General features: G+C 37.0%; 1 protein-coding gene across 3 annotated transcripts in view; it reads left to right on the forward strand.

Annotated features, from left to right (window-relative positions):
- The window catches only part of CAMKMT (calmodulin-lysine N-methyltransferase), a 208,824-nt gene that overhangs the window by 68,816 nt on the left and 112,975 nt on the right, over positions 1-27,033 (forward strand). The window lies entirely within an intron of this gene.

The following is a 27,033-nucleotide window of genomic DNA, read 5'->3' on the forward strand; positions in this document are numbered from 1 at the left end:
TAACAATGTGTGTTTTCAGCCCATTTATTCTTTTAATAATTTTGTGCAGTATGTTAATAGATGTAGTTTACTTTTAATGTGTTTTCTGTAATGTCCTTATGTTAAGTAAATGGAGAGATTGTAGGAAATAATTGACTTTGCGTATTGTATTTTTTTAATTGTTTTGTCCCTTTGAAGATAGAGGGCTTCCTAATCACATCAAACTATTAGTGATGACCTGTTCTTGTAAAGTAAGTCAAGTAATCATACCCGCATTATTTAATTACAGGATTTCAGTAGAAAAATAAGAGACTACAATGGCTACAGGAGGTGAATAACAGGAAGGGAAATAAAATAGCTTTCTGCTTCTTGAAGACTGGATTCCAGTCAGATTCAACTGGGGACAAGTGAATGGTTTCACCTGTCAGTGTGGCAGGATTTTAGGACATGTGCAGAACTGAATCTATGATTCTGGAATTTTGCAGAATTGTTAAGTTTGATTTGAAGAGGTCCAGATTTGGTCTGCCTGGGCTATAAATGCAAGACAGGAAACATTTTGAGAGCGAGGTAGATTGTTCAGACAATGCTGAATATAATTACTAGTTTATACCTAGAAATGTGATAGTTCATCTAAGGGCATAGAAGTCCTGTTATAGGTTATAATGTTCATGACATACCCAGTTACTGAATGCTTAAGCACCAGGTCACCTATGCCAAATTTGAGCTGTGTATGATCAGTGATGCGCAAGCTGCTTTAAATACAGAACGTTATCTACATAGTCAAACACTTTTCCTTGTACAGCAGCAATGAGTACAATAATATAATTACTTACCCACTTACTCAACTAGCATAAGTTGCAGGCAGATGGTCAACAGCAAGCTGAAGATGATTATATAGTAAACCCACTGATCTCTATAGGACATCCCAGGGCGAACATACAGGCCAAGTATGAAGATTTAGATGATCAAAACAACTAGAGAATGAAAAAAAAGCTGAAATGTGATTGGGTGACTTAATACAGGGTTATCAGAAGTAGGAACACTTCCTATATAGTTAAGTATAACCATCTGTTTTTTGAAAGGAAAGAAATTTCCTGGTCCACATATGATTCTAAAAAGGTGTTTCAGACCACTAGGAATACCTGTTTTTAAGGCTTGTGAGATTGTTCTTACAAAACACTTGGTTTTGATTGAGTAATATCTGGAATAGGTTTTTGGTCTCCAAAATTAGAGAGACATCAAGATGACAGGTCCAAACCATGCCTTACTACAGTAATGTAAAATTTTAAAGCAATCTCTGTTCCTAAAACACAGGCAAACAGGAGCTGTTGTAAAATTACAGGTATTACTCACAGAAAAGCCTTGATTTATTTGCTAGATTTCTCTGCTCTGCCTAAATAGGTAGCAGGTTGAGGAAAAGATTTCCTTTCCTTGGAAAATTAACTTTAAAACAAGAGTTTTCAGTTTGTTTATTCTCCAGCCTGGAAGGGAATTAATCTAATAATGATAATTAAAACAAAATACCTGTGGGAGAGCGAAAAGAACCTTAGGATGTGGTGTTCCAGCCTTTCTCTTTCTTAAAACCAAATAGATTTATTTGATCAAGTGAGTCACTTTGTTTGTATTTTGGGGGTGGGGTGGGTGTATTCTAATGCAAGCCGGAGAGGCCAGGGAGCGGTTCCATAATGTCAGCCTTGTGGAGAAGAGTAGTATCTCGTTTTTCAGCAGTACGTAGCGTGTGTATCAGCCTCATCCAGTGCTTGGTCTAACTGCCCATTGCTCTCTTGCACCTTTCGCTGGCCTTGTGCTGCTGTCCTCTGTCTTGTGTGGGGTAAAACAGCTATGTGTTGTGGAGATAGTACATTAATCTAAAGGAAAAACACAGGTTTTGGTGGATTAGCTTTTCATTGATCTTGCTGTGCAGCCCAGTATCACCAAAACCAGTGCAGAACTGGCGGTAGGAATATATGGTTTACACCAGGAATGCAGAGGGTAAGAAGAGGAGGGAAGCCTCTTCTTTGGGCAGCGAATCACCATTAAATTGGGTTACATCACATAAAATTGCATCTCAAAATAGTTTATATCCCTGAAAGTAGAATGCCTCCTTAAGGCAGGAGACCCAGGTTCATATTTGCTCTGATTCAGGCAGAGAAAAGTCTCAAAGCTTGTGAGATTCAGCAGTACAGTTAAGCTAGTCTAATGTTTATCTGTGCCCAAAGGGAGCTTCTTCACTCCTTTCTACAAACTCCCATCCTGGCTGCATTTCCACCACTTTCCTACCTACCAGCCTGGCATGTTCTGGCTCCACATCAGACTGTACTGAGGCAGAATAGGAGTGGGAGCTGTTAATTTTTTTGTAGGTCTAGTGTTGTAAACCTAATCAGAGGACAGTCACTGATGGCATGCCTTAGGCTTTTGTTTTCTTCCAAAGGGGTGGAAAAATGTGTCAGCCTATGAAGTGAACTGAATTGTGCTTTATGGCACTAACGCAGTCATTTTTTGTTAATTAAAAAGCAAACTCGGAAACCAAGATTGAAGGAGAGCTTTCCCTCACCACTGGAAGAAAGGCTGAGTGCTTCTTACACAGCTCCTAGGTGTTCAGGCAGTGGTGAATGACCAGATACATACTCACGTCTGCTTTTTTACAGTATTTGATTTTCCTTGTAGCTCTGTTGTCATTAAGACCTGGAGGGGATACATAGAGAACAAATTGGGCTGTTGTTTGTGCCCAATCAAAGAGATACTGGTGTCTTAGGAATGTTTCTCCAATATTTTCTTATGTTTCTTTCCTGTTTTTGTTATTTCTTTTAGGTACTGTGTGTTCTGAATAGTATTGATTCCTGTATCAAACACCAGTAGCTACATCTATGTTTTGCAAAACTCTAATAATGCCCCTGTTTTAAGACCTTGTTCTTATATTGTGTTCTTTTTAATCTGCTCTAATCAAACCTATAGCAGAGTGATATGTGGCATTCAATGTCTGCTTAGCTTTAATCTCCCCATTAATGCTGCTCCTCTTGGAGAGCTGCGCTCAGTATTTTATTTATTTTGATAATGTGTGCTACTTGACAGAGTGAATCTCTGTTATGAGAGTCTCTTTGCTGTAATGTTACTTCACCTAGGCTTCTAAATACATTAAGTCTAGTTTAAATTTCCCCTCTAGCTCTGGCCTCATTTTGTTACCCATGCCAGTCTCTCAGACAGTAAAGAATAATGCCTTTATGCATTCAGGTAGAATTATGATCCCTAGGATTCAATGTAGAGGGGTTAGAGGCTGGAAGAGAGCAAAGTGACGTTTTCGTGAAATAAGATATTTCTAGTCTTTCTGATTAAAGGGAAAACTTACTTTGTCTTCATTATCAGTCAACAAAACTACACTGACTTTTTGCACAATTGCTTGGTTTTTAGTGAAGTCAGATACGTTGATTTGAGAAATCTAAACAGTAAACGTTAGTGCTTTTCCATGGGTATGTATGCACATATGTTTGCGTGCATCTTACTAAGTCTGATATTACTTGGAACTGTCAAGTTGAATGTATTTTAATGTTTTCACCTTCCTCTTTGAAAGGTCACTCTGATGCAACACTGGTGTGTCTGATGAAGGTATTACCTAAATAGAACCAGTCTTACCCTACTTACAGGTTTCTCAGTTTTATTTCAACTTATGCTTTAGAAAGAAACTTGTTCGGCTCGGAGCCTGCTAATATGTCACAGCAGATAGCATTCTGTTAACAACAGGGGAATTTTTGTTTTTCTGCAAAATTGCATTTATTGAACTGAATTAAGAGTTTAGGGGCTGCAATTTCCTCTCCCAAATCACCTTGCTACTACTTAGCCTCCAGGCAGAAGTTGGAGTTTGTTGTAGGGAACATGGAAATGCTTTTAAAGTAATGGCTTTGAGGTAAAACACTAAGCAAAAGTGGGGACACCTGCTGTTAATAAAAGTGCCTGCACATTCCGCAGACTTACATTCCCGGTAGAGGGAACCGCTGAGTAAAATCCTGAGCACTCTTGTGGAGATCCCATAGGTGGCAGCAGTCACTGCAATTTAGGAGGGTAACAATGGAGTGATTTATAGGTACCAGAATAAAGATGTCACAGCTCAGCTAATGGGATCTTTCTAGGGAAAAGTGCTGCTCTTTGAAACGACCTAAGTGAGAAGAATGCCACTTTATTATTTTAGTTTGCTTTTAAGGTTTGACTGGCTCTTTTTCTGTAAGTTATATTTTTAATGTTGCTCCCAAACAGGTTTTAAGGGAGCCAGGATTTTATAGTGCCATGCTGTGAAGTACAGTTTTTTGAACAGCCAGAGGGAAAGACCTGATGGGAATTTGAAAGAAGAACAAACTCTTGTTAATTCTGATGCTAGGATTACAAATTCTGTGTTACCATAAGCTTTTGTCTTATAATCAGGAGATTTAATGGCACAAAGTAAACAATCTTGCTTTCATTTTGAGAAGCCTGGCTGAAACCAGGTTGTTTTTTCTTAATTAAATACATATTTGGTTCAGTCTTTGATAATACAGTTGCTATACTTCAAATTCCCTGCATGAAGAAGCCTCAGAACTGAGGTAGCACAGTCACTGAATCATTTTTGCTCCCTAGAGGGAAGGGGAGAAGCTTGCTATTTGAACTTCATGAACAGAAGAGCTTAGTTAAATTACCCCAAATGAATAAGTATGTGCTGCTTGTAAATGTATTGTACTGTGTATACCACAGGGCTAGTAGCTATCTTGTTTGCATTTTTAACCTAAACCCACACCTTTTATAAGAGACAGGTGAACTGAATTTGGTCTTTTTTTCTTTAGAAGTACCACCACAACACAAGGAATGTCATGCCCTGCTGCTGAAAATATAGTTGCTTGGGTTTTTTTTTTCCTTTATGTTTTTATGAGGCAAAGTATTTTACCCATCAGTTTTCTCAAAATGTGTTGAAAATCATTGAAGCTCATCTCTTACTAGTTTTAAGAAATGAGTACAATCACCTCATTCATTCATCAGTTCAAATCAAGTGGTAAGAAGTGGGCTTTCTAATAAGACAATAAAACAAGAAATAAAAAGTGTTTATGCCTTTATCAGTGCAGATCTCTTCTGGGTGAATGCATTATTGTACCCTCCTACGTATATAAATACATTCTGCTTAGATGGAACATTTGCCTAGCTAGCATTTTTCACTGTTAAAGCCTTCACCTGTTCTCTAGGACAGGCTCTCATGCAGGTGCTATAAAATGTTGGGAACTCCTCCATGTTAGTAGTTTGTGCAATATCACCAGAAGATAAAATTTCAAACAGAGGTATCACTGAATCCCTTTTGCAGGTAAGAAAGTAAAAATAAATCTCTTTTGTTCTATGTTTGACAGTCTTACTGTGCTGAAGCTGTTAATTTTATTACATTGTAAAATGTAACTGCAATTTGGGGTTTGTTTCAATATGTCTGATAGTCCTATGTTAAGTCTGTAGAAATTATTTTTTTCAGTAAAAAAGTGAGGTTTTTAAATAGGGAAGTAATACATATTACCTTATGCACTGAGATTTTCAGCTGGTGTGTTTCTAAATCACCGGTGAGATAATAAATTATTTCATATTGCCTTTGAAGTTCAACTGTTTTCAGTGAATTGTCTAAGTAGAATCAGTCATCAGTCAGGGGCAGAATTAATATATAGCTTTGAAATAGTCCTTAAAACCTCTGACAAATGTTTTACAGAAGGAGACAGCACCGAAGCAATTTTTCAGTCAAATCTGGTTTGACATGTTTGTGGCAGTAGCTCTGTTTGTCAGACTTCTAGGGGCCTGCTGTGTGAACCAGGTGAGCTGGATCAGGACCTCTCCATTGGTTTTGTCTTCTTACAAACCCTAGTGCATACATATCATTCCTCTCTTACTGAGAGACCAAAAAAAGCACATTTGAAAATGTTTGAAATGGTGAATAAAACTTTTCAAATACTCAAAACATTAATTAATTGCTGCTCAGCTTTTCTACCATGTTGACAGTGACTACAACTGACAATATTTTAGGGTTGTTAATTCTCATTGATCATTTTCTTCATTCTTCTTCTTCATGTTGTCAATTGTTCTTTGCTAAATATTATCCAGTAATTACCCCAGTAAGCAGCATTATGTTAATAACAAATTGATCCAGAACTTCCCACAAAAATCTGTTTTATTTTTCCTTTAATTCTTCAGTGTAATCAGTGTCAGGAAACAGAATAGTTGTTGCTGTGTGCTTTGTTCTTCATATGAATGTCAATCACTTGCTTCTCTGCACCTAGGAGAGTTTTAGTTTTGAGAACTATAAGCATATGACTTGAATCCTGTAGAGTATTAAAAACATTTCTGAGAGGTGATGAACTCTCAGCTTACGTTAGCGTAAGCAAGCAATTTGGCAGGTGGGAGCAGCAGATCATTAGATCAAAGCAGCTGGTGCTAAGTCTCATATTGCTCTGTAGCAGTGTAGTTGAGGGATTTTACCTTGGACCAGTTTTAGTTTGGACTTTTGGATGAAATTCCCCCACCATAGGTGTGACTTGAAGTTGTTCAAGTGACCAGTCATTGGTTTGGACCCCATTGTCTTTATTTGATGCAGACCTGGAGTGGAGCTTCTGACTTGAGTCTCCTCTGGAAAGAATCCAAGCTGATGCACCAGTACTCCTCCAATAAAGGTGACACAGTTGTGCTGAGGACAGCTGGGAGGTTCAGTTCACTTAAACCAGAGTGTGTATGTAGGTGCAGCCTCAGAATTCCCAGTGCACACAGAACGCTCCAAAGGACTGAAAAGCTTGGTGATTCGGAAAGTATTGGAAGGAAAGAATTGCTACCTCTGCAAAGTGATCTTGGAAATCAAAACACTTTTGGAGGAAAAAGCCCAAGAGGTTAACATTACATTTGAATTTAACCTGTAAATTCTGATGTTCAGAGTGCTATTGCAGGGATGTTACATAATCAGTTTTAAGCAGTATGATTGCGTTTGATACATTTTTGATGTATAAATCCAGGGAAGGCTCCAAGCACTTTGCAAGAATGCATAAACTGCTGTTCGGATTATCACTGCGAGTTGACTTAGCAACTTTTCACTGCTTGTGTTGTGGTGTTATAAGGGCCCTTCCTCTCCTGCCCTTTGTTTTAGTACCCTCAACATGTTTTGTAGATTTCATGCATCCCTTATTGTTGCCATCGACTCTGTGCACCAAAGATGCTTTTATTGCATGAGAGCTGATGTGAATTACTGTCTTGCGTAGAATGCTGGTGGAAATAGAAAGCTGGACAAGGTCATCAGCAAAGGGGTATGAGTGTAGTTTCTCTGAACTATGCTCCAGGAAGCATATCTTGTTTCCAAGAGTAAGGCAGTTGTTTAGAGTTGGTGCTTTCACTATGAAAAAGTAAATTCTCTTTCCTGTCCTTGTACAGCTTCTTCTACATTGTCACCCATAGGGGATGTCTCTTGAATGACCTTTTATTTCAGTTCTGCCTATAAGAAATTAGCTTAATGGGACTAAGGAATAAAATTACAATGTTTCTTTATTTGGAAGAATATATTTCACTATAAAATTTATGGGTTTATATCTCTCTTCCTCTAACTTTATAGTTAATGCTATATACCCATTACTGCCTGTAACACGCACCCCATGTCTTCATGTTTGTTTGGACAGTGGCCATTATAAGAACGTAACATCCCCTGTACAGTATCAGATCAAAGGTCTGAAATGGTCTCTTTTTCTGAAGAGGTTATTGGTAATGCTCCAGGAAGGAAAAAAAGTCTTCTGTGAATCTGTGATTTAGGAACTTTTCAGTTAAAGATGGTGCCTGTGTTACTGGTTTTAGTAGTTTTAATTACAGAATCATAGAACCAACAATCAACTATGTTGGAAAAGACCTTTAAGATTATCAAGTCCAACTGTTACCCCAGGACTGCTGAGTCCCCCGCTAAACCGTATCACTAAAGGCCTCGTATAGACTCAGTTTTTGGACTGTTCCAAGGATGGAGATTCCACCACTTCCTTGGGAAGCCTGTTCCAATGCCTGACTGCCCTTTTGGTGAAGAAGTTCTGCTTAATATCCAGTCTAAACCTCCCGTGGCAGCTTGAGACCGTGCCTCAGGGGTGCGTCATCCGTAAATTGTCTAAATACTCACTGGTTTTATTTGCACATCCAGTTGTGGGGCATTCCTTATTTAACTCATTTAACTTATACTAGGAATTACATACAAGAGGAGTTTCCCAGTTTTGTTTTACATTGCTGCTATTTAAGTATGTTTCTGAATATAGATTAATAATAAATAAAATTGAAGCCCCTACAGAAATATCACTCTTGTGTGCACCTTACTCAAATGAGAAATTCTTACAATCACGAGTGTTTATTTCTCCCTGTGCTGAGACACTGTGTATAACCACAGAAAGAAACGTTAGTTTTCCCAAGAGTATTGTGTTTCTTCAGTCCTGTAAATTGCAATTACTGGGACACAGCAGCAGCATCCATCCTCCAGAACTCAGTGCTTATTGTGTTCTCTTTGTACCACAGACAGATCCCAGGATGGCTGGGATCTGCCTTTCAGAATTCCAGTGCTCTGGAAAACAGCGGTGCTCTGTTTTTACTCCTTCCTTTTCTTCTTCCTCCTGCAACACATCAGGTTCTGGCAAGAATGTTTTATAGGGCTCATCCCAAATTGACATTGGTTAAGGTAGTGGCTAATAATTTGGGAATGTCTGAAAAGAAATATAAGGGTGTTTATGCTGTGTATGTTTTTATTAAGTTTGGGACCTATACATATGATGTAGATCTATTTCTTAGTTTGTAAAAATTACTCTATTCTGCATGCTAATAATAGATTGTTACACTTCCAAAGATTTTTCCCCTTTAAGACATTCCTGTTGGTTTTAATTTTTTACATTATTTCCATTTTTTCATGTGTTTTCAGATGTAAGTTGCCCAGAAAAGCCTTTGTGTTACTGATTGCTTTATGTACATCAGTTCCATTTTTTTTTCCTTTGCAGACACAGTGGAAATGCTTTAATATCTCTGGTTCAGATCCCATTCCTTTTCTCCTAGAATTTGCATTGCCCTTGTGGACCTCTCCTTTTAGTAGTGTGCATTACTTGTTTTCAAGCAGAGACAGTATTTGAAAATTTACTTCATCATATATTATTGGTATTAAAAAATAACATTCCATTTGTTCCTTTGACCACTGCTTTGTGTTAAATAGGTATTTTTACTGAGCTATACACAAGAAGAAAAGTTTCTCCTGAAAACAGCATTGTTAATATAATTACTATGTATATCTCAGCACAACTTGTTTTAACAGGGATAATGTTGAATATGTCTAAATTAGTATGTATGTGCCAACATGAGGGTTTTGTTGTTAGATTCTTTTGGGATTTTTCAGTGTTTTCCATAGCTCACTCTGACCTAAACCACTCTGCTGCTTGCAGTTACGTGATGTTTCTTCTGTTGTCCGTAGAATGAACCACATTAATAATAACTTTTATACAACTTGGGAAGTTGGCTGCATTATGGCTGTAAAACAGATGATTTGTTATAATTCTGTCCCCTATATTCTTTTCCTGGAATTGTCTCTGTGTAGTTTGAAATCTTAAGTTCTTAATATGACTTTTGTCTGTTATGCTATTGGTAGTGGTTTCCTTCATTGCTTTCTGTGATTAACTTAATCTAAATTTATCTTTTTAACTTTATTTATGCATCTTTAAAAATCGAGTTAGGTCTACATTTTTTCTTTTGCACATTCTTGCTAAATTACCTAAAGAGCTCCAGTTGACTGGGGAAAAGTGCTCTTCTTCCCTTAAAATCTGCTATGAGACATCTTTATCATGTTTACCATGCCACTTCATGTATGAATCTTTAATGGTGATAATAGTGTTTTTCTTTGCTACCTTCCAGTTTTCCTGAATAGTGTTAGGTTTAGCAATGGACACAGTCATCAGTCATGTTCTTTTTAAGGAAGGCTGTGCAATGCTCTGACCATATCACAGGAGATAGGAGCACATGCTTTAGTACCTGCTACTAAGTGAAAGCTAAGGCCCCATTAATAGAGGCCCAGTGACTTAAGTTTATAATCAGGTACTTTAAATACCAGGAGAACATAAACGAATATTGAACCTGTTTGTTGTCACTACCAACAAACATCATTGTCTTAAACTTCCGCAAAGCTTTGACCAGATAAATATTGCACAACAGATTTTTAATTGAATTATTATATTTTATTGCTGTAACAAACTTTTAGTATGGATATCTTTTATTTGTTGTGTCCATACTAGATAATGGAAAATTTCTGAAAGATGAAGAACGATGTGCAGTAGATTAGTCATCTGTTTCACTTCTCTTTCAGTTGTGGTTCCTCAATAACTAGACGAATCCACATGCCATAATGAGTCATCTTCATTTCCACAAAATATTTATCATTTTTTTCATTAGCCCGTGCCAAAAAAATTCAGTTTTAGAAACCTGTTTTTTGTAACTAGAACAGCTGGCAGCAATTGGAAAAGTTAGTAATTCCACTTCATCATTGAGAGCGGAAGGATCAGTCTTAAATGGGCATTAGATAGGAAAAATATTATCTGAGAGTCAGATATAGCATTATCAATATTAAGATATTAAAACAGTATTGATTTCGGTTGATCTGGATTAGTTGTTACCTTGAAGTAGACACTAAATTTAAAATTAATGAAGCCTCTGTATTAGATAGGAACCATCAGAAGTCCATTATGAGTATAAAATTCAACCGTATGGTATGGTAAATCAAGTAACTCCAGAGCTAGTAGTTATATATAAAGCAGACATAAATAAACCGCTGTGTGACTTTGACAGAAGTAAAATTACTGTTTGCAAAATCAAGAATATTCACTGCTTTGTCTCGTGCACTTGTCTTCTCAGAAAGAGCTTGTAAGTCTGAAATCTCTCCAAGTAATTGATCTGCCTCATAATACACAGATCTAGAGGGGATGCTTTACCAGTATTTGCACTTCCCTAGGCAGAATCTTTGCATCTGGCAATGACTGAGTCTCTGTAGGTCGCTTTCCGTGACTCCAAATGTTTTCCAGCAGGAAAATTAACAGGGATGATAGGTCTTATAAGTGAATTGGCTTCAGAATCTGAAGAACGGAGTGTATCTCTGGGCTCTGCTATTGCGTGCTTTTGTAACTTTAAGTCGCTTTGAGGCAGGTCCAGCGGTCAGTGAGGTTAGTAGTAGGACTCTGTATTGGACTGGGTTTATATGAGTACCGCTCTTTTTGTTTTGCTCCATTTTCTAATGTCTTTGAAAGTCATATTCCTTTCTTTCTCCCCTCTCTTTATTTACATGAAACTCTAAACTCTGCTACAGGGACAGTTTTTGCTATATGCTTTTACAGTTTAAACCACAATAAGGTGTAGATGGGGCCTCTCTTTTGCAATAAACGTTGATAGTGCAGTTAAAGATGGTGCTCCAGCTTGAGGCACTGCGTAACATCTCCAAAAACTGGAAGATATACACTAGGACATTTTAACTGAGTCTGTTACGGATTTCTAGGTGCCAGCAATAGTGGTTACAGACCTGCTTTGTTGCCTATTTTAGGATGTAAATTGGTTTGGAAAAGTGACTGTCTACTTTCCTTCCTTCCAGCCTGAGGTAAAGTGGCTTGCTTATTGAATACTCTTATCCCTCAAAAGCCATGTACACAAGAGTGTACTTGTGATCTCTGCCTGAACTGGAATAGTGATCTACAAACTGTTAAAGGGTATTTAGAGTAAATTCTCTCTGGGGTTAATAACCCTTCAACTGTTCACTCTCTAGTCTAATCTTTTTCAGAACTGCCTTGTAAAAAATGCAAAACCAAAAATAGCTTGTTAAACTTGTACTCCAAGGAAATTATTGGGTACTATATTTGAGGATAAAGCGTAATATTTGTAATTTTTACATCTCTAATTTTCTGTCCTCAATAATGTTTTTAAAGTACAGCGGTAGTTATTTATGCATTTTAAGCATAAGGAAAATGCTCACAGTTTTTGTTTACTTTGCTTGTACCAAATGGAATACTGTGCTGTGAATATTTTTTTATAGCTTGGGTTGTTGTGGTAGCTTGCATTGGTTTGGTTTTGTGGTATCCATTTCTTAGCTTCTCTTAAATCATGAAGCATTATTGTTGCTTTGTTTTCTCTGTTTTGACATTTTGTTTGCTTATGAAGCAAAACACTTGATAAAACACTCATTTCTGGAGGATGGACTCATGCTTTGTTTATTGATAGTTCAGACTCTCCTCTATACATAGAATTGTTAATTTCAAATGAGCTTTATACAGACACTCAGCCTTCTGAGTACTTTCTAAAATTGCATTCATTTATTTCACAGTATTTTCGTAGACAAAGTGATGCTCTTCTTTCTGTTAAAGCTTTGAAACATAGGCAGGGAGGGATTAAAATCCAAAGTTCCTTGTAATACTGTCCTATTCCTAACATGTTTTGTTTTGGTGTAACAGAACTTTTCATCGCCTTTTATTGTTAGTTTAACTAATCTGTGCTTATAATAAAGGTCATATATACACCTATATTATTGCCTAAGACAGGCCACATCTTGAGTTCTACTTAACTGTGCATGGAGATACGGTGCATTGAGAAATTTTCAGCATCCAGCACATGTAATTTCTGTAAAGACATTGCAAAACAGATTGTGGTTTTAGGCTTTCAGAGGAGCTGTGTGTAAATGATTTGTGGTGCAAATATAGATGGTGAAAATTTGTGTGTGCAAAATACAATAGAGGTACCTATAGCAGGAAGTGTTCAAGCCCAGGCTGGATAGGGCTTTGAGCAAGCTGGTCTAGTGGAAGGAGAACCCCTCCCATGGCAAGGAGTGGGGTGGAACTAGATGATCTTTAAGGTCCTTTCCAACCCAAAACATTCTATGATATTATATGATATGATTTACAATTATCAAGACTCTCTTCCTTAGGAGGGACTTAGAAGAAGCTGGCATACGTTGAATGATGGTCCAGCAAAGTTCCAGTGGGTGCTGTTGTTGTGTTGCTAGTGATTCAGTAAATACCATTTTTGTTTCTGAATGCAGTAACTATGAATGATTTAATAACTGCAAACATGTTTCTGGAGCCTATATAAGCATCTTTTTCCTGGTTGTTAGGCAAATATGAGATGGAGAGCGGTGATTGGTGGAAAACTTGGTTACAGCTGAAGATGCCTGTCTGTTAACAGTCCAGTTATTCCACTAAGAAGTGAGTTTCATTGTGACAGAATTCTCTGGGGTTACATTTGGGAGGGAATTAAATTAGGAAATTGGAGGAGGCAAAAGTTTTATTGACAGGACTGGTCACAAGCCTGGAATCAGATGAAACATTCACTCCCCTCAGGCAAAACCCATGCACTCGCTGCTGAAAGATCATCTCTCTTGATGCTACTCTTACAAAATAAATGTTATTTATACTGGGTCATTCCTGTATGACAGGAAACATACAAGCTGTTTCCTGCCTTGTGTTTAGTCTTTCCTTTATTCTAGAAGAATAGTTTCTCTGGATCAGCTGCCCCACACAAGTGAGTTGTAAGTGCTTTCAGAAACTCGACACAGCAATAAATTGATTTAAACAGACTGTGAGCCTCTAACATGAGGCAGTCAGGTCTGCTTAAGAAAACACAACAGAAGGAAATAACTAGGCTTCATGTCTGTGCCATCGTTCATTGATATTCCATATGACATAATCCACGTGCTTTTCTGTTATACTCTTAGAAGACCATTGCTACATCAAAACCTCTTTGGCTTGTAGTCAGTAGGATGCATTAGTCATGTGTTGTCTGCAGATGAGGTACATACTTGCCAAGCCTCCGGTAGTTAGTTGGCTTTCTTCTTGCACTCCTGGGCTGTGAACCCTGTATGTTCTCCTGTGGTGTGACTACTCACCAGTCATCTGAGTGGCTGGATGTGCTTAACTGTAAAGGAAAAATCCATTTTTATTAAAATAGAGGTTGTATAGAGGTTGATTTTTTTAAGAATATGTATCAGTATTTTTATTTAACACTTCAGAGGAGATAGATGGAATTGTAGAAACAAAGGTGGAATCTCGCTAGTTTTTAAATGATTGCCACAACTGCAGATGGCAGATTTTCCTGGAGAAGTACTGCTCTGTTCTACCAGCCCACCTCATGCACTGGAGAGCAGAAGAGCTCCTGTGCTTTGAGCAGTGCAGTGTTTTTACCTTGCAAAGACTGTAGCTACTGATAAAGTCACGTGGTTGGTATAGGCTCTGTGTCTAGCAGTCTGCGTAGCAGCTACCATGTAGAAAATCACATTCCACATGAAGTATTATGTGGAGTAGTCAAATCCCATTGTGATAGCTTTCCAGTTCAATTCTGTGCCAAGAAGATGTAAGTCCTAAATGAAGAATTTTAATATTTTCATCTGTTGCTTCAATAAAAAAAAATAAATTGCTTCAATCAGAAATTTCTGAACAAGCCGAATGACATGAGTTAGGACTAGCAGCACTTGACCAAGATCAAGGATTTTAAACTTCATCATTTCATTTCGCTCTTAACACAGGTAGCATTTTTTCATACATTTTATACAAACCGTATTTTTTAACTTCAAAACCAGAAGAAATGTGTTACATTAAAGTGCATGTCATTTGCTTGTGCGTTTGGAGGTACCAGTCATTTTATAGCAATTTTCAGTTATTTTTCTGTCAGTTTGTATTCCTATTCAATGAGACATACAGAAACCCTCACTTAGAACAGCTCCCTTAGGGCTTACTGCTGGATGTCAGTAGTGTGAGCAAGAGGTGTTGTGCACAACAAGAAGAGGTCATAACAATGTAAACTTTCAGTCACATATATTATTGTTCTCTGTTTCTTTGAAATTCTGGATGTGTAATTAGGTGAGGTTTTTTGCTGTTTGGCTTAACATGCTGATAGGGGCATACTTTTCTTCTTACTTGTTGATCCTGGAATTTGTGCTTTGTGTTTGATGTGTGGTTTTATTTTTCCCTTTTACTATAACACTGTGCTACCTGGCTGTGGCCAGAAGTTTATTGGGTAAACAGATGCTTGGTTAAGGTATCAGATTATAAAAATCTAAGGATAGTAGATATAGATAGATATTTCAAAGAGCAATAAAATCATTTTGTTACTGCTCATGTATTAGCATCATCGCTTTTGCTAGGAAAAGTACAAATCAGTTAGTAAGCAAATGACTAGCAGTTATCATTTTGATTTTGGCCATAATACAATGTATAAGCTGTGCAGATACGTGATTTTATTTTGGTTTATCATAGAATCACATAATAGAATCATAGAATAGTTAGGGTTGGAAAGGACCTTAAGATCATCTAGTTCCAACCCCTCTGCTATGGGCAGGGACACCTCACACTAAACCATGTCACCCAAGGCTCTGTCCAACCCATCCTGAAACACTTCCAGGGCTGGAGCATTCACAGCTTCCTTGGGCAACCCATTCCAGTGCCTCACCACCCTAACAGTAAAGAACTTCCTCATTTTATTCAATCTAAACTTCCCCTGTTTAAGTTTGAACCCATTACCCCTTGTCCTATCACTACAGTGCCTAGTTAAGTGTTCCTTCCCAGCATCTCTATAGGCCCCCTTCAGATACTGGAAGGCTGCTATGAGGCCTCCACGCAGCCTTCTCTTCTCCAGGCTGAACAGTTCCAGCTTTCTCAGCCTGTCTTCATACAGGAGGTGCTCCAGTCCCCTGATCATCCTTGTGGCCCTCCTCTGGACTTGTTCCAACAGTTCCATATCCCTTTATATTGAGGACACCAGAACTGCACACAATACTCCAAGTAAGGTCTCACAAGAACAGAGTAGAGGGGCAGGATCACCTCCTTCGACCTGCTGGTCATGCTCCTTTGGATGCAGCCCAGGATACAGTCGGCTTTCTGGGCTGCAAGCGTATAATGAAGCCGGCTCATGTTTATTTTCTCATCAGCCAGCACCCCCAAGTCCTTCTCCGCAGGGCTGCTCTGAATCTCTTCTTTGCCCAACCTGTGGCTGTGCCTGGGATTGCTCCAACCCAGGTGTAGGACCTTGCACTTGGCATGGTTAAACTTCATGAGGTTGGCATCAGCCCACCTCACAAGCATGTCAAGGCCCCTCTGGATGGCATTCCTTCCCTCCAGCCTGTCAACCAAACCACACAGTTTGGTGTCATCAGCAAAGTTGCTGAGGGTGCACTCAGTCCCACTGTCCATGTCAGCAACGAAGATGTTGAACAAGACCGGTCCCAACACCGATCCCTGAGGGACACCACTCATTACTGTTTTCCAACTGGACATTCAGCCATTGGCCACAACTCTTTGCATGCAGCCATCCTTATGTCTAATTTACCACAAATACAATCCTGCAGATTATTACTGCCACTGCCATTCCTGGTCTTGGGTCCTTGTGAAAAATAGCTTAGAGACAGTAAATTAGGTAGAATACTACAACCATTAATAAAGGATGTGATCTGGACATTTCTATGTTTTGCCAGTATTCTTCATTCTAGGATATTTTAAATTGTCTGTCTGAATTACAGATTGAGTGATCCAAAACCAATTACTGAGTTAGTGAGTTTCTGAACTTGTTTAATACAGAAATATTAATACAGGGGTTTTTTTTTTTGGTTTTGTTTTTTTTGTTTTTTTCTTTAAAACAAATAAAGTTGGATAAACCAAATCTGGTAAAAGAGATGAAGTCTTTAGGTCTTTTTTTTTTTTTGTCAGAAATAAGTTTTGATACTTTATATTAATACCTTCAAAGTCTGTAATGTGACTGTTGTTATACGTTGGCTCTTTGGGCTTCTTTATTAGTAGCACACTGTCAATTCAGCTCCTTGGGTATAACCTTTCTTTTTGTCATGTATGTGTAAAAAACCTGGTGTAGGCACTGGTTAAATTTTTTAAGTGCTTTTGTAATACTGCAAGGAGAAAATAAAAAAAAAACAACCTTTTCCTCAGTCAGATTTTGGTAGTTGATAAATTATCTATCATTTGCATCAAAAATATCTCTCTTTCCTTAAAGAAAAATATGTAAGTCCTAGGACCCAGTTTGTTTTTTCTGTTTATGATATCAAAACTTCATGTATTTTTCATAAGTGAAATTTCTTTCTTCCTATCTAATAGAGCATGATATTTTGATACTTTACACCCATTCTTCTGAGTTGACTGTTTCTAACAGTGTAAAATATTTACAGCAACACAGTAGCACTAAGTTGTATTTACAGTATTCTAGTATTGTTTGGGTATTGCAATAAGTGTCTTAGTCTACTTGTTTCTCATATCAAGACCTTTGGTCATGCTTGTTGCCCTTGTATATTTTTTCTGATTCTATGAACTTTTCTGAAGCTGTTGCTTGTAATTGCATGTAGTTACCCAGAAGCGAGCTGGCTGTTGTTTTATACAGTGACATATTGATACTCTGTATTTTTGCTTCTCCTTTCCTAAAAATTCTTTCTTTTCTGTTTAGTTTTTTGCCTGTTTCTTAGTGTTGTACTGAGTCTTTCACAGAACCCAGCGACTGTAACCTCATGATCTTGCAATGGCCAGCTCTCTGCCAATTGTTCATTTGTAGACTTAGGATTGTTCTTTACATTTGTTTGCACTGGATTTTTGATTTTAATTCTAATGTCCATTAATATCTCTGTTGCATCAGACACCTCTAGTGATTCTACTGTTTTTCACTGGGATGTTGTATTGTTGCAAATGCAGGTGAATCTAGGTTACTCACAGTAAAGATTTTCAACGTTTCCAGCATCCTAAGGCAGACTCATGAAGTATTATATTGGTGACTTCCCATCACTCTGGAAACTGACAATTTATTTTGTATTTTGTCATTTATGATACTTTTTGTATTTTAATCTGCATGAGAACTGTAGCTCTTGTTCCAGAAACATTATCAAATATCTTTTTGGAAATGCAGCTAGACTGTATCACCTCCATCCCTCTTATTCCTGGGCTTGTTGACTCCAATAATGCACAGGCTCACGTCTGCATTGCCAGTCCTCACATGTACAGACAGAGGGAAGTGAAAGGTTACACACCACAGTTCCGCTGTTTCATCCTTGAATTCCTTTAGCACTCCTGAGTGAATACCGATTGATCTCTGGGACTTGTTAATGTTGGTGTTGCACATATATTCTATGGCTACTTCAATTTTTTCTCAATGGTCTTATTTCCCTTTACTAATGGTTTTCTCTGTCGCTTATCTGTTGGTGTTGCAATGTCTTGGCAAAGCTTCTGATACGTTGAAAAGTTTTGCTTTCCTTGTACAGGATGTCTACTAGTGGCATAGCCAACTTTATTCCTGTATGGCTTGTAGTTGTTAATGAGACCGGTTGTCTCCTCTCTTTACCGCAATGTTTTCAATATGCCTTTTATGTCAGATGTTTTTAGAAGAAAGATTTTGCAAGCTTTTAGTAAAACCTCTTAGAACCACTTTTTTCTCAAAAAGGGAATGCAGTTTCTCTTCTGTGGAAGAGGAATTCAGTTACCTAAACAAACTAAATTCTACAGCCATACAGATACTCTCTTCTGCTTATTCAAGGCACCAGCCTCAATGATAGCATGGCCATTTCTCAAAAACAAAAATGATTTCTTTTGTGAGGGTAAATATACGTAGCTGCTGAGAAGGAGGTATACCTTTTAGTATAAAGTAATCATTTAAGAGATACTCAGTAATACAAGCAAATATGATTTCATGTTATCTATTTTATTATGTGTACAATGCTATTACCTTGCCATAAAACTTAATTTGGGATCTTAGTATTGTAAAAGTGAGATCTGGCTCTCATATTCTAAACCAAACAGAACAATAAAACATTATAGAACTATTAATCCATAAATTTTCATACATCATGTGAATTTAAGGAGGTTTTGCTTTTTTTAAAAAAAAAAGCTAATTTAAAATTAAATAATTTCCCAAAATGTGTCTTTTCCTTTTCTTACAATCATTTGTATAGTTCAATTCACTGTCCTGTAGGGTAGATCTGATAATGCTTACCTGCCATCATGTCAGTTGTGCAGTTCTTCTTCTTAAAATAATCTTCTTCTTAAAATAATATGAAATTGTGCAGTATGACAAGTTCACTGTATTAGTTACATGGTTTTGAAAATCTATTCACATGCTGAAGATGACCCTTCCCTAGTGAAAATCAGAAATATACATGGCAATTTGAGTTCTGGTTCCCCACTGGCACATTGTCTTCTAGTGCACAAGAATGGTATTTTTGCACCATTGCCCTTCAGCAGCCAGTATATATATATATATATATATATATATATATATATATATACAAACACACACAAATTCTAGAGATTATGGACTCCAGAGAATGGATCTAGCTTTCCTTGGAGCATGGCCTGGTTTTCTGCCTCAGAGAGATAATTTTAGTCCAACCTGAGATTATCAAGCTTTTCCTGGAATTGCTAGGCATGTATGTCCCTTCTGCCTGTTCTGGGTGGACCTAGTTAGTGTGCAGGCATAAGAAGTCCCACTTTCTGAGAGGCATTGGACCTCCTGATACACCAGAGGCAATAGGGCAATTCCACACTAATATCTTAGGACAGATCCCTTCAAGGGAAGCAAGGTTGTGCCTCCTTTTGCCTGCCCAACAACTTGTTATTTTCCAATGACGGGAGCAAGTTGCTGACTCTTTTTCAGCCATTGTTAGCCTTGATTGCAGTTCTGTATGTTGAAGAGGAAGTGTGGGCTGATTCTCCTTGACCTGGTTTAATTGCTTTAGAGCCAAATTCTTCAGGCAAGGTGGTACAAATACAATACCAGAAAATTGCTTTCTCTATGAATTTGAATATTTAAAGTTTAAATCTCTTTTTTTTTTCCCATGTTTTTGCAAGCGAAGCAGAGAAAAAGTATTATTAAAAATGCATGTAGCAATATTTAAGTAATTAAAAGTTGTATAACTTGTGTTATAAAAATAGCATTTGGCTTTGGGTGACTCAAAGTACACTCTGTGTGACACAAACTTTTATTAAGCCACTTACACAGATTATTATCACCAGAAGCTGTCCTGTCTTTAGACTCTCTGACTGACAACCAATTGCAAGGATCACCAAACTGCTGTGGAGTGAGTGAAATGAGATTATTTAATCTCTTACTGAAAACATGGCTATAAATTGCACTGAAGGGGAGGTATATTTTGTTTTCTCCAGAATCTCTTGGTCTGAAATTATATGACAGTTACTTTAATTATACTCACTAAACATAAATGTAAATTGATTTACAGGTCGAATAGCATTTTCATAAGGTCTGAGTTAGGAAAGCATCATCTTCATCTTGAGAGGCATTTACTCCTCCAGATAGAGCACTTGAAGTATGTTATAATTTTCCTTGTAAAAAGAAGAGCGTTTGCTACGATACTGGGATAGAAAATTAAGAGTCTCATTCTTGTTATACTTTAATACTGTGGGACTATTAAAGTAGAATTTAAAATATTCCATGTACTGAATGTTATAGTGAGAAATTATTCTGTAAAGTAATACTTGATCTTGTTATAGGTCTTTTCTTTCTATTCGATCAAAATATGTGGGGTTTACCTATTTATTCTTATCATCCATCTGATCTTTAGTTGTATTGCTGTTTGCTCCTTCAGGTTTCTGGAAATATCCAACAGTTACTTAGAGTTTAAAATTCAGAAATAGGATGCTTTACTTTCTTTTAGCACACTTAATATGTATGGGTTCTTTACCTTAAAATCAGGATTGCATTAGATTTTTAGGTCATAAATCCTATTTACTGGCCAATGAATATATTTCTTATTTTTGAGTGACTATAATTTGTTGATCGGGGTCATGTATTGATCTTTTGGGCACTGTTGCTGTTTTGTTTGGTCCCAGGTACCACATGTGTCCAAATTTAAAATAGAAACTGACATACAGGTATATCCCTGTGTCTTGTATTCAGTATTTGTAAATAACATTTTTGGGCATGTAGGGTTTGAAAGGAAATCAAGTAGATCTCACAATATATAATAAGAATTGTATATTTTGACATAAATGAAGTTGAGCCCCTTTCCGATGTTGCCCCACTTTGTCCTTTGCTAACTCCTAGATCCTTTATTTATAAAATATATAAATATTTAAATAAATAAATATTAAAATCTATAAAGATTTCTATTTTATTTTGTATTTTAAATTTAAATATTTAAATTATTTGTATTTTCCTCAATGTCCATGATTTTTGCATATATATATATGAAAACCACGCAGTCCGAGTTTTCCCAGCTGTTCTGTGTATCAGGACTTTGTTTAGATTCCAGACATTCAAATAAATTTGTATATTGAGGAAACCTTTGCAAATCTGCTTTCACTGGTAAGATTAGAGTAATTTTACTTTACTTTCTACTAAAAGAAAGGGTTGGGGATGGGGGTTGACAGTAATGTTAAGGCTGCTGATATGGCTGCTGGAGTATGAAATATTCTGTATTTCATGAGGAAATATTCTTGGTCATGTAGGTTTCTAATAGAATTCCCTCTGGTCTCTGATCAGATATGCATAAGCAACTCATTAATGTATTGGGCAAGGTACTTTATGTATTTTTCTTTGTAGCATTTCTATCAAACAAATTGTCCTACATGTCTAACTGTTTTTTCGGGACTGAAAGGCTTCATGGAGGCCTCTGTTGTTGTTTATATGTATGTGGAGAAAATTACAATATGGAAATAATTTGAGAATTTTCAACAGTTTTAGCAATAGTGATCTAGAAATTGAATGGGTTGGAGATACAATATTCCGGTGCACTGCTGCATATATAATGTATGTGCAGCATATGCTGAGGTCTTTTTCAAAACATTTACATTAAACCTGTCAGGTATTTATGAATAGCAAAAATTAATTTCCCCCAGTTCTGTCATCAGTTAGAGAAATGGATTTCAGCACAGAAGACTGTCAGTGTTTCCTGCATACCAGAACAGCTCACTTCAGTGTCATAGAATTACACCAGGTGGCCTGCTAAGAGTCAGCTTAATGTGATTCCAAATGATAGGGTAGAGAATGTGAGGGAAATTAAAATAGTATCATACTTATGATTTAAAAGGAAGTTAATTACAAGGGCTTGTTAATAAACAAAGGAAAATTCCAAATGTATTATCTGTTGCGTAGCGTATCAGTAGTGAATGTGATGCCATAAAAAATAAAATTTAACACTGCATAACTTTACATTGACTATGAAATATTCAATTAAGTTGTTGACATGTTTTGGTTATTAATGGATTTCTGGATTTGGAAGGAATTATTAAAATGGTGGGTTTAGCCTTTTTATTTTTGAACGTTGTCTGGCAATGCAAATACAGTTTTAGCCTCTTCATTTCTCCTCTCATGCAAATACAAAACCATCTGAATGTGGCCAGTATTTTGAAATAAAAATATTTATTCTGTTGATGGAAAGTAGTTGGGCACCAGAGAGCATAGAGGAAATATTCATTATTGCCTAGTTTTCCATTATCTGAAAATTGATCATGTAAAATTGCTGTGTTAAATGTTTCTTAACAACTTAAACCAATGGCTTTGTTACTGTACTACTTACACACAGTGTGAGCACAGTGTTCCCAGTGTACTTGCATGAACTGCGCCATGACTGCCGGAGGTCAGAATTCAGTGAATATTAAAGTGGATTTGGGGGTTTGTTTTGGTTTTATTTTCCTTAAACGTAGTTCTTTAAACTGCCAAAAAAAAAGATGTATTTTGCCTTTTTAGACTGAACAGTAAATATATATGACCTTATTTTTCAGGTTCTAAACTAAAAATGCCCCAAGCTGTAGGCAAACTTGTGTCTATTTACTGTCTAGATAGAATGAACAAAAGATACACCTGAGTCTCTACAGGAGTTAAAGGACTTTCATTGTCTAACAGAATCTCTTATTATTTTAATTATGTCACAGATCAGTCCAGTGAAAAAAAAGAATCCTTTTTTTCTGAGCTTTGGTCATACTTAATTCTTAAAAAAAGATGATGTAGGTATTCTGTATGAGCTAAACTCGGCAGCTATATCTTCATGAGAAAATTCACCTGTGTGGTTTAACTTACAAAGAAAAAAATGGATTGGGTACCTTTTTTCTCTGGGATGTTGCATGCAGCTTGAAAATGTCAAAGAAACTGTAAAATGCATGAACCAGTGTCAAAGAGTATGCCAGAGCAGATTGCGGGCCTTCCCTCATATTCACAGACTGTAAAAATAGCCCCCCAAAAAACTTAAGGGGAGAATGGAAAGTGAAGAAGTCTTTTATGATTATGAGATTCATGAAAAATATAAATCTGCCTATGAAAATAAAATGGCATTTGTGAATAAATTATTTCATGGGAAGCATAAATTTGAATTAATGTTACAAGTATATATGTAAGTCTAAATAAAGGTGTGGTATTTTAGTAGACATCCATTTTTGCAAACCTTTGAAGTTAAATATACATTACCAGTTCTATCTTCTAGTAGTCACGCATACTTTATTAAGCTAATTGATTTTTAAGTGACTGCAATCTACCTACAGGTTTCTGTTTTTCAAATGATGATGTCTTCAAGGTAGTGCTTGCCAAAAGCTTGCTTACTCAACTGAAAACAAGATTTCCTGAATGTTCATGGAATCAACTTGGAAATTTGCTCTTAGGTAAGAATTCTGAGCTTGGAGAGAGAAACATAGATACTTCTATGGAGTTAAATGGCTAATGCCCTGAAATATAGACCAGGGACTTTTGCCTCATCTATGTTTACGGTTGGTCTACTTCAGTGTGGCACAAGGGAGGCAGGTTCTTTGCCCCTGAGAGTTACTGCGTAGCTGGTTATGCTTACTCAGACTGTGTCAGTAGGGCGCTGACTGGCTAACTTGGGAAATGAGAGCCTTAAGGAGCTGGTTGCTAAGAAATGCCTGAAATGTCTCCAGGTCTTCAGAAGGTTTTCTGTCCTGTCCTACATGTCGAGCACTGCAGTAGTACTGCAGTAATCTCATACTGTGGTTCCTTGTGAACTGATCTGATCTAAGGCTTGCTACCTCCTGCTTTTCCCCACCCTGGTCCTTGTCCTTCCTCTGTGCCATCTCTGTGCTGTGGATCCTTCTCAGCCGATTAAGTTACCTGGCAGCAAAAATTAATCACTTTTTTTTTTTTTTTTGCATGGATTTGCTTTCTGTTAGTGAATTGAGTTGGTTTACAGTGGACACCAGAGAGCATGATGAGCTCCAGAGCCAGCACAAGGTAATCCCAGCTGGGAACAGGAAAGGTAAAAAGCTGAAGGATACACTGGGGAGGGAGAGGACCTCCCTTCATAAACAGCAGTGATTACTGCTATCAACCATGGATTACAGAACTGCATTCTGAGCGAGCTGTTTCATAATTCAGCTGCTCTTTGGGTTTCTCCTAAAAACATGTTCTTCATGCTCCTCATACTGTCAGCATGCACCCTCTCTTCTTCCCCCCATCATGTAAAGTACGTAAATTCAGGGAACTCAGTGTGCAGAAGAATGAATTAATCCCGAACAGTTTTCAGCCTGCCCTAGGTGAGCACGTGGCTGTATGTGCAGGAAGGTTAGTTGGAATGGAGAGAGAACCAGTACTGCTGTTTGTGTGGTGGTATCGTCTCGGATTAGGTGAAGCCAATGATGAAATTAAACACTGGATATTTTCCAGAATAGTTGCTGTCAGTAGACTAAATTGTCTTCCTCAAGAGCTTTTGGGAAGGGAGGGAGGGGGGCAGGCATTCTAATTAGGAGATATGTATCTTTTGGAGAAGACGTTCTCTTTAGAGTCATCTAATGAAATTACTGAAGTTATGTTTGTCAGAAATCCACAATAGACATTTCTTAGTTTTTTCTTTATGCAATTCTTATACCTCTATTGTAGTCATAATTGCAGGACACAGCAGGTAAAAACTTGTCTCTGTTGAGTTTAGCGTAAAAATGTCCATGCTCATCATAGAAACTACAACTGTACTCAATAGTTTTTGATGAATTTATTTAAGATTTGTTCCTACCCTTAGATTTTATGGACTTAATTAAGTAATTAATTTTAAAATGGATTTGTATCGTCATCCTAGTTAGATTTTCAGCAGTTCCAAAAGGAGGTTATTGTTTGTCTTAGATGGTTTGTATATTGCTGTGCCTTTTTTGAAACTATTTATCCATTATTAGCTGTATCTTAGGTTCCCAAGGAGCTTCTTTATAATTATAAATCATCAGTGTTTATCTTTTTTTAGATGAAATTGTGGTTTGTTGAAGCTATTCATTTTCAAGTCTATTGTGTGTAATTATTATCTTTTATGAGTTCTTGTGTCCTAAGTAAGCATCAAATGGTATATTCGGATTCGTGATTTGATTTCTGATTTCTGAAAGGGAACATACAATGCAGGGAATACGGTATACCAGGATATTATCTTCCCTAGGTAGTGAGGAACACTTTCCTCTTTACAGACATCCTAACTACCATTCAAGTATCCAAAACAAAAGTTAAATGGAGATTTTTATTTATAGAGATTATTTTAATAGTGTCCTGCTTATTAGTAAAATGTAAAATCAGTAAAATCCTAACTTTCCAAACAAAAAAAAAAATTGTAGCATATGGAAAAAAATCATGTATAGATGAGGTGAAGTAGCTTCTAACTATTGAAAACACATTTGAATATATGGTCACATAAAAATATCCCATTTGGCCAAGGTGGTCAGGCAACATTAAGAAAATAGAGTATTTGGTATTACTTGGTTAGTATTTGGTACACTATTTCCTTCATCCAAATCACAGTATTAAATTTTAGAATAGGCTTAATTGCTTTGACTATTCAGTCGCCGAGATTCCCTGGATACAACTGTTTTCCTTAGTAAGATTCATGGCTACACAGATTTTATCATTATTTACCCTTTTAGTTAAATTTTCTGTTAAAAGTAATTCTATCAAATTTTAAACTGATATTATAATTACCTAGTTCTAGTGTTTCACTTAAGAGAAAGTGCTGTGAAAGGAGAAAGAGGGGGAAAAATGTCAACATTCCATTTAAGCAAGCCTTGTCTCTCCTCAGCCTACTTGCAACATTCCGCAGTCATCTTTCCATGTCTTGATTCCAGGTTTCTTCCTAGCAAAGGGAATATTTTAAACTGGTAGCCAGTGTGAAATCACAGTCTTATGAAAATGAAGTCATGAAATATGTGCTCATTAAATAAAATGCTGCTGGTTGTCGCAAAATGTAGACTCATAGAATTTAAAACATTTTGGCATTATCTGGAATTCAAGACATGTTTCTAACAATCATAGACACAGAATATTGCCTTATCTTATTCAGAACATCTAATTGGCATAGACCTCCTAAAGCTTTATTAGTTTTTTAACTTTTGATTATAATGTTCTTTAGCTTCTTATATGGTCTGAACAACAACAATACTAATTTAAACAGATCCCTTAAGAACAGCTGTGTGATATCCTGTGTGTGCAAGCAAGATGCATGGCTTTGCCCAAATGCATGTTCAGAGTCTTGACTTTTAGCCCTAAAACGGTCTTTTGTGGACCTGCAGCTTTGGTTGTCCTTGCCATGGACATCCCAACCTTTAAAACTTATTTTCAATGGTCAACATTTTTGTGTGATGGTTCTCTTCTGAGGTATACGTTGTGCTAGGCTCAGCCTCATTCTGCCATGACTGTTTCCATCATCACAAGTACTTGATCTGTTTCGCGTTTTATGGAATCGATAAATCTCATCCCTAAAGAGTCCAGCAGTCCTTTGATTCCTGACCTGACATTTGCTAATGCTATTCTTGATGACCTGCCAGTACGGATCTTCAGAACTGCAGTATGTGTTTGACAACACTCATAATATGAATCAATATTTAGCATTCAGTAAGTGAGCTGGGGAGTCATTTTATTGCTGCAAAAGGCTACATTGCCCCTGGGCAGCTGTCAGAAATGGGTAGTTATTAATAGCCCTCTCTTTTCGCTTAGCATAGTCAGTAGGGGTCAGCCATGAAATGATTTAATCAGTTTATGATATCTGTGACAAAGAGCACTTAAAATGTAATCACAAAATTTAAGGAGAAGTGTCCCTGGGCTGTTGTAATGTTTTCCTCATTTCATTTTCTCTGAAGTTGATATGGT

The sequence above is a fragment of the Pezoporus wallicus genome, unplaced genomic scaffold, assembly GCF_028554395.1.
Source record: "Pezoporus wallicus isolate ANWC-B61680 ecotype Strahan unplaced genomic scaffold, APGP_CSIRO_Pwel_v1 contig_8791, whole genome shotgun sequence".
NCBI lineage: Eukaryota > Metazoa > Chordata > Aves > Psittaciformes > Psittacidae > Pezoporus > Pezoporus wallicus.